Source organism: Dipodomys merriami, unplaced genomic scaffold (genome assembly GCF_024711535.1).
Source record: "Dipodomys merriami isolate MVZ:Mamm:240054 unplaced genomic scaffold, mDipMer1.0.p SCAF_183, whole genome shotgun sequence".
In the NCBI taxonomy this organism is placed as follows: domain Eukaryota; kingdom Metazoa; phylum Chordata; class Mammalia; order Rodentia; family Heteromyidae; genus Dipodomys; species Dipodomys merriami.
Window position 1 is genome coordinate 363,989 of NW_027203193.1, and position 8,166 is coordinate 372,154.

The 8,166-nt window shown below is 39.9% G+C and overlaps 1 pseudogene; it reads left to right on the forward strand.

Moving 5' to 3' along the window:
• Positions 1-5,843: 5,843 nt before the first annotated feature.
• Positions 5,844-5,940, forward strand: LOC138830087 (U6 spliceosomal RNA; annotated as a pseudogene).
• The last annotated feature ends 2,226 nt before the right edge of the window (positions 5,941-8,166 follow it).

Below are 8,166 nucleotides of genomic sequence, written 5' to 3' on the forward strand. Positions count from 1 at the left end.
TTTTTCCTTTCCTCCTGTGCTTGCTCAGTTAGACTTTGAGTAATGCCTGTTTGGGGCAGGCCCCAGTTCCTGGCTGCTTTCTTCAGGTTGTGTCCCCCCTCTTAGAATTCTTTGTAATGCTGGCTTAATGTTTATGAATTCATTTAGTTTTTCTTTGCTATTAAAAGTTTTCAGTTCTCCATCAAATGTGAATGCTAGCTTTGCCGGGTAGATCAGTCTGGGTTGGCAGTTATTGGCTCTCAGGGCTCGTATGGTGCTTTCCCAGGCTTTTCTTGCATTCATTGTTTGTGTGGAGAGATCTGCAGTAATTCTTATTTTTTTCCCATTGTAGTATAGCTCCTTCTTCATTTTTGCTGCATGCAGGATTGTTTCCTTATTATTCAGATCTATCATTTTTACTATAATGTGTCTAGAAGTGTTTCTCCTGGGGTCTTGCTTGTTGGGTGTTCGATAAGCTTTTGTGATGTAGTTAAGATGGTCGTTTTTGAGGTGGGGAAAATTTTCATTGATTATCTTGTTAAATAGGTGTTGCATTCCCTTGCTCTGGAATTCCTCACCTTCGTCCACTCCAATTATGCGAAGGTTAAATTTTTTAGCATTATCTGCTTGCTCTTGAATATCCCTTTGGTTTAATTTGAGTAATTTTTCCATATCTGTCACTTTTTGGTCCAGTTGGTGTATTCTGTCTTCTGTATCTGACACTCGACCTTCCATTTCATTCACTCTGTTGACAGTGGCTTCTATTGTGGTTTGCATGGAGGAAATGGATCCCTTTATGGATTCAATGTTGGTTCTCAGAGTACTGATCTCACCTCTCAATGAGGTATGCATTACCTCTAATTTGGCGTTTATCTCACTTCTTATTGAGGTTTGTGCAGCTTCTATTTTTGCATGCATCTCTTGTTTGATACCCTGTATCTCTTTGGATAGTTCATCCTTGTGCTCTTTCAATTTCTGATAAATTTCTCGCTTTATTTCTTGAGTCATTGCCTCCAGCAACCCTTGGAAGTAGCCTTTGTCTTCCATTCCTGCTTTGCTCCCACTGGGGCTCTCCCCTGTGTGGCTGCTGGCTTTTGGGGTGAGCTTGCTGTCCTGGGTGGTAGTAAACCTTGTGATTTTTCTCTGTGATTTTCGCATGGAGGTTCAGGAGACTGCTCTTCAATTTTGTTTTGGTGTGTCTGTCTTTGCTTGGTTGCTGATTCTGTATTGGTAGAGAGAGTCTGTGCCTGATCTGGGTTCTGTTGGGAGCCTATTTCCAGCTGCTATTCTGACTTACTTAGGATTCTCAGCTCTCTGCTGTAGATTGCTGACAGTTCCCGCCTTTGGAAGGGTTGAGCAGCCTAGACTGCTTGTGTTTGCTCCTACGGGTGCTCTTGTGAAGAACAGATGCTCTGGATGTACTCTCCCAAATGCTGGAGTCTGCTATGGGCTCCTGATGTGTTTTTGTTTATTTGTTTTGGGCTGGTTGTGGGCTTGAACTCTAGGTTTGGGTGCTGTCCCTCAGCTTTTTCAGCTCAAGGCTGGCACCCTACCGTTTGAGCCACAGCACCACTTCTGACCCTTTTTGCTTTTGTGATGCTGAGGAATCAGATGCAGGGCCTCATACATCCAAGACTATCACTCTATTGCTGAGCCGCCTTAACAGTCTGAGCTCCTGCTTACTATCAGGTGCTGGCAGCCTGTGTTGCCCAATTCCCAGTCTAGGGTATATGGGTGGAGTTTTGGTGGGGTTTGGGCTTCTCTTGTCCTGGGCCTCCAGGTCTTTTGTTGTCACAGGCGTGCTTCCCGGGGGAGTGTTGTTTCCTGGTTTTCTCCCCTCTGTTGAGGCGTATGCTCAGCTTTTTACTTCAATTGGGAGGAGTTGGTTGTGTTGTTCAGGCGCCGGATCCCCGGGCTTGGTTCCGGCCCCAGCCTGGAGCGCGCTTGTTAGGCCTGTGCTGATGTGTATACCCCCTAGGTTATACAGCCTGGGGGACACAGTTCAAATTTCTTCTACTGTTGGTAGTCTTGACCTAGGGGCGCTGTTCCTGGCTTGGGCATTTAAGCTCCCTTCCAGGGGTGCTCTTGCTCTAGCCTGGCCAGCTGAGTGTGCTCCACGGGCTGGTGGAGCTCTCAAACAGTTCCCAGTTTTAGTGGGTCCTGTGGTCCGGGTGCTGGGGTAGGGAGTCTAGGTCAGGGTCTGGGGATTCCCTCCAGCTCTGGTCTCCCTTGAGGGATACACTTCCCCTGTGGGGTACACACCCTGGAGCTGGTTGTTTCTGTGTGGTGTAGGTCGTCAGTTGTTGTTGCAATCCGGGCTGGGTTGGGCGGTGGTGGCTCTGTGTGATTCTTTTCTGTCTCTGCCTCTGTCGAAGCTGTTGGGTCAAGAGTGTCCACGCTCAGGCAGCTTCTTCTCGGTACCTCTGGGGCCCAAGTGACCCCGCCGGGTTGTTGCGATCGTGATCGGGCGGGCGGGTGGTCTGCAGACAGGACCCTTTGTCGCGCCGAGCCGCTTTGGCGGGATGGAACCTCTCTGCTCGGGTGGAGAGTGCTGGATCGTTGCGATCGCGATCAGGCGGGCCGGGTGGTCTGCCGCAGGTCCTTTTGTCACTCTGCTGATGCCGAGCGGCTTTGGCGGGATGGAGCCTCTCTGCTCGGGTGGAGAGTGAGGGGTGGGGGTGGGATCCTCGTGGAGACTCCCGGCTGGTAGGTTTCTCTGTTCCTGGCGATCTGCTGTTCTGCAAACCAGTACCTGATGTTCTGAAAGTGGCCCCCTGTGTCTCTGCTGTTTCTCTGGGGCTCCCACAGCCCCCGCCGGGCCGGCTGGCCGGCGGCTTGGCGCGCTGCCGCGCGGCCAGTAAAAGTTGGGGGAGGGGTCTTCGCTTTTTTCTGTTTTGAAATTCTTTTCCTCTTTCTTTTTTGTTATTCTCCGCCTCTGGTTTTTCTCTGAGTGTTCGTCTTTTTGTTGTTGTCGGTCTCTTGGGGAGATTAAGCATTGGAACTCGAACTCTCTTTTTGGTTGGAGAGAGCTGTGGCGTTTCCCTACTGCCCAGTCGCCATCTTGGTCCCCCCTCCCCTTGTTCATTTTTCATTCATTCTATGTCTTTACTATAATTCCTCTTTGGTTTCAACTTCCTGATAGTCATTCTGTTAAACTATTAATACTTTGAAAGGATTATATACATTCCATGGAGTTTCAATCCTGCATATTCTTGAAATGATGTCAGCTTATATTTCCATAATTCATTCATCTGCAGCAACAATTTGCGAGACTGGAGACGGGAAGCACCTAAACATGATTTTTTCTCAACCGTTTGAAAGATTATTTAGTCAAAAAGAAAGTTAAAAAATGGCTTAGAATGTATTACTAACTGCATTTTTATAAATGGCTTTGTACAATGTTGTGATTCTTTTATTTTACATGGAATAATATTTTATACTACCTATAAGGTTTGAAAAAAGAAGAAAATTAAAATTTATTCCTAAATAGGAATATGATAGAAATAGAAGACAGATATTATGTTTGTAATATCTCTGATTAGTACCCATATTCAAGACTTAAAGTCATATTTCTTACTATGTTAGACAGAGGGAAAACATAAAATAACATATGATAAGGCAACTATTTGTGATTGTTTAAAATGTACCTTATTAAATGATGAAATTTATTAGCTAACATTTGGGTTTGAAATTTAGGAGGCTGACATATTAAACACATTTCTGAAAGGCCCATACTGAAAAACACAAATTGTGGCTGGTACTATTTCTACATTTTAATGAATGGTTGAACATGTTTGGCATTAGTGCTGTGTAAATAATTCAACTCTATTGTAACTTGCTCCCTACACTTGAAAAACTTGTATTGTCACTAAGTATCATCAACTTGTCAAATGTTATTTTGGCGAAAGTGATTTTAAAAAGTTTATTTGAAAAGGAATATACTTTCAGGAGATTAAATGTAGATTATCATTGGTTTGAGACTGACATTTTTATACCACAGAACCATGTTGTACTGAAGTGCCAGTGTTTTGAAGCACTCCTTAGTGATTCAAATGTTTTTCTGAATTACATTTGACCTCTAAGTCAAGTTTTCGGGCTTTGGTAAAACAATTATAGATCTATCCTTCTAGGAACTATTTTTTTGCCCACTTATGTTGGACTAAAATCTTTCGTTAATCATAGGTGAGGGGTATTAAAAATAATCTTATGACACTTTGTGAACTTGTTCACTCATATGGGCTGGTCATCTGTAAGTTGAATGTTTGAATTACAGTACTTTCTCTCAAATTTTGTGATCTCATCCTTCATTTTAAGTTGCCTTGCATTTCACAATTGCTTACTGCTAATTCCTGCATCTCAAGGAATTGGGGCCCTGAAATATAGGAAATGCGAAATTGAGATGGATCTTCAATTACTTTGTGTTGATATGTTTCATGGGCCTTGGTGAAAACTCTTGCCCCTGTTATCTGATGATGCAGGTAACTGGGCCTTGGGATCTTAGGACCCATGGGTACTGCAGAAGAATAATATTTTTTAGACATCTTAGCAAAATTTGGGCATAATCAGTAAGAATGCTTCAGAAATATGGACAAAAACAGTTTGGGACAAGCGAGTTAAAACAATAAACAGAGCAGCAGAGTAAAATCCATTACAGATTAGAGGAAAACATTGTTTTTTTCTCATGTGGATTCAGAAGACCAAGAACAGTTATAATGTATCACAAGTTTATACTAAAAAGATTGCATTGATACGTTTCCTAGTCTAATATATATTTGAAACCTAAATATTTATATTCCAATTCTATTTATTGGAGTAAATAAATATCAATTTATTTGTCAAATTATCAACTAATTTTAGTAAGTTTCATTGTGTGAAATATAAAATCAGCACATAAAAATATAAAATATATAACTATATATAATATGATTAAAAGACACACGTTTTGTATTGTTCTGTTGTAGTTACTGTATCAAAGGCAACTCTGTTTTAAAGTATGATTCCATTATCTCTACTTCAGTGTTTGATAGAGTTAGAACTAAAGCTTTATCATTTGTAGATTTACAGCATGGAGGCAAGAGAAAAGACTGTGATTAAAAGATTATCAATTTAATGCCTAATAATGAGGAGAAACATATGCACTTCTCCTGCAACTATGAAAATATTTGGTGAAAAAAAGACAGTAGTGTAAGTTCCTGCCAGGAACTTAGAGACAGGTCAGGACATTAAGTAATCATGCATACGAACAATTTTTTCACCTTCTTGGCTTTAGCTACTTTTAAATGGAATGTATAATAAACAATTATATTTTGATAAAATACCTTCTCGTCTGAACAGTTCTGTTTGAACTGTTCATCTCTCTATGATCCCTTATAACCAAGATTAGTTTTGTTCTAGTAAGAAAATCTTTGCTGTCATGGTAAGGTATTCTGGTTGGTCTCTTCCCACATGGAAGAAGGGTAAAGGCTCAGGTAGACATTTGTTCCAGTAAAACTTCATTTGGGAAAATGTCAGCTGAAGAATTTTAGAAGTAGCTCTTAAGCAACGCTTAGTTTGAATCCATTAGGTCCACAAAGCTGGATAAATAAGGACTAGAGAAACCATCACATTTGGACCAAACTATAAATAATAGAGAGTATGATCAAATTCCAAATAAAAATATTTAAGATACTCATTGGCAAAAAAAGTTTGGAAATGTGAGCAATCGACTGATCAATATAATTATTTCCACTATTCACAGAATTTTAGGGAAATAAGATCAATAGCATTGTTAGGAACAATAAGGTTTCCTTGTTACAAGTAGGCACCCATAGATATAAGCCTGTATAAAGATTGCATCATTAACTATTAAATTTAGAGGATACTACATGCTTCAGCAGCAAGTATACTCAAATTACAATACAGAGATTAACATGGCACTTGCACAAGTACAATATGAAAATTTGAGAAGTATTCCATATTTTTCATTCTTCACATGCAAGAAATGAAAAAAAGTGATTAGAAAGTTGATGGCAAAATTACAAGTGTAACAATACCCGTAATTCATATAATTAAATTAAGTTTGACATCAGTGTATTAAATCACCTCAAAAAGGTGTTTACATAGCATAAACTTTACAAAACTTTTCAAAATAGACAACATTGTCATTTTATCCCAAAGAAAAATAATATTAAGACCTAGAAAAAAAGGACTCAAACTGTTTCTATATGGAATACAATCCAAAAGGACACATTAATGATCCTATATATTATAAAATAATATAGAATTCAAAGTATATCTAGGAGAAAATAAATTATGAACATTATGCAAACATAGAATATAGAATATTTTAAAATATGCTTTTTCAGACAAGCACCAGAAATATTTTAGTTTCTGTACTACTCATTTCAACAGGTAAATTAAAATTATTTCTTATTAAAAAATCACAAAATCTGAAGAAGTTATTATACATGTTTACAAAAACTATTGAATATATTTTTCCATCCAAGGCAGGCAATTCACTTGGAAGAATTCCGCGGAATCCATGAATTTTTACAGTAAAATTTTGGTGCTGCCAGGCACTGGTGGTTCATGCCTACAATCCTAGCTAAACAGGAGACTGAGATCTGAGGATCATGGTTCAAAGCCAGCCTGGGAAGGAAAGTCTGTGGTACTCTTATCTCAAATAAACCACTAGAAAACTGGAAGTGGAGCTGTGTCTCAAGTGGTAGAGGGCTCACCTTGAGCTGAAGATCACAGGGATAGCTCCAGGCCCAGAGTTCAAGCCCCATGACCGACCAAAAAAAAAAAGATATTGCTTTTATTTGGATTGTGAAAATATTTTGTAGGGACACAAAAGATGGACTTGCATTTTTGAAATTTAAGAAACTTAACCCGACCATTAGGACTTCGGTGAACAATTTGTACAGCCTTTCACAACTTCATAGAGGTAGTGATACATACTTATCCTTTTGGCAATATCAAATACAGTTTCTTCTATGTTGTTCTTCAGGCCTGGCTTTATATAATAGTTCAACAGAAGGCGATCCAGCGTATATTTGCTATCTCAATTCTCAACAGCAAGATATAAGGGTGTCAAGAGTCCTTTAGTTTGGGGAAGTGTTACTGTGCCTCAAGCGGTAGAGGACTCCCCTTGAGCTGAAGAGCACAGGGACAGCACCCAAGCCCAGAGCTCAAGCCCCATGACCGACCAAAAAAAAAAAAAAACCCACAAGAAAAACAAAAATCAAACAAACAAAAATTTTTGGGCTGGGAAAGTGGCTCAGTGGTAGAGCGCTTGCCTTGCATACATGAGGCCCTAGGTTCGATTCTTCAGCACCACATAAGCAGAAAAAAAATTGGGAAGTGGTGCTGTGGCTCAAGTGGTAGAGCGCTAGCCTTGAGCTGAAGAGATGAGGGACAGCGTCCAGGCCCAGAGTTCCGGCCCCACGACCAGACCAAAAAAATTTTTTTTTAAAAAGAGTCCTTTAGTTTGGGTATTGGTATCTGTATCAAGATGAAGTAAGAAAGAAGCCACTCTGGTATTATTCCACGTATATGCACTGTTCAGGGGTGTCCAGTCATCTACAGTTATTGCATGTGCCGCTTGAGACACCAACTCACTGACAATGTTTAATTGTCCACTGTAGGCTTCTTGAAGAGGGGTATACTCATCATCATCCCTACTATTCACATAAGTGGCCTTTTGGGAAAGAAGTCTCCGCACTGTAGTAAGCTGAATATTTTCGGCAGCACAATGAAGAAATATGCTTGGATCCTTCTCCAATTTTTTTTCTTGCAATTGATACCATTCCTTACTTTTTCACCTTGTTCCCCATATTCCTAAGAATTGCCTAACCAGAGACTTTGAGTGCCAGTGGGAATGAGGTGTCCATTTATTTCCCTAATAGTTCACATTGGTTGAACTGGTCAGAAATATCTGGTGAATTTTCTGTAACTGTTTATTCCCCATGATTTTTTTCTCTTTTTCCAATTTTACTATTCGAAATTATTCTAACTGGAGAGTAGGGAATTGATGGAGAGCAGAGGAAAGATATTCCTCCATATTCAAATGTACACACTGAAAATGAGGACCAGTGATGTCTTCATGTGAAGCTTATTCTAGGCATGAGAAAATAGGAAATAATGTCTTCTATATAAATGATTTGGGAAATGGCAGAGCAAAAAGTGAAATGATACAACCAAAAATAT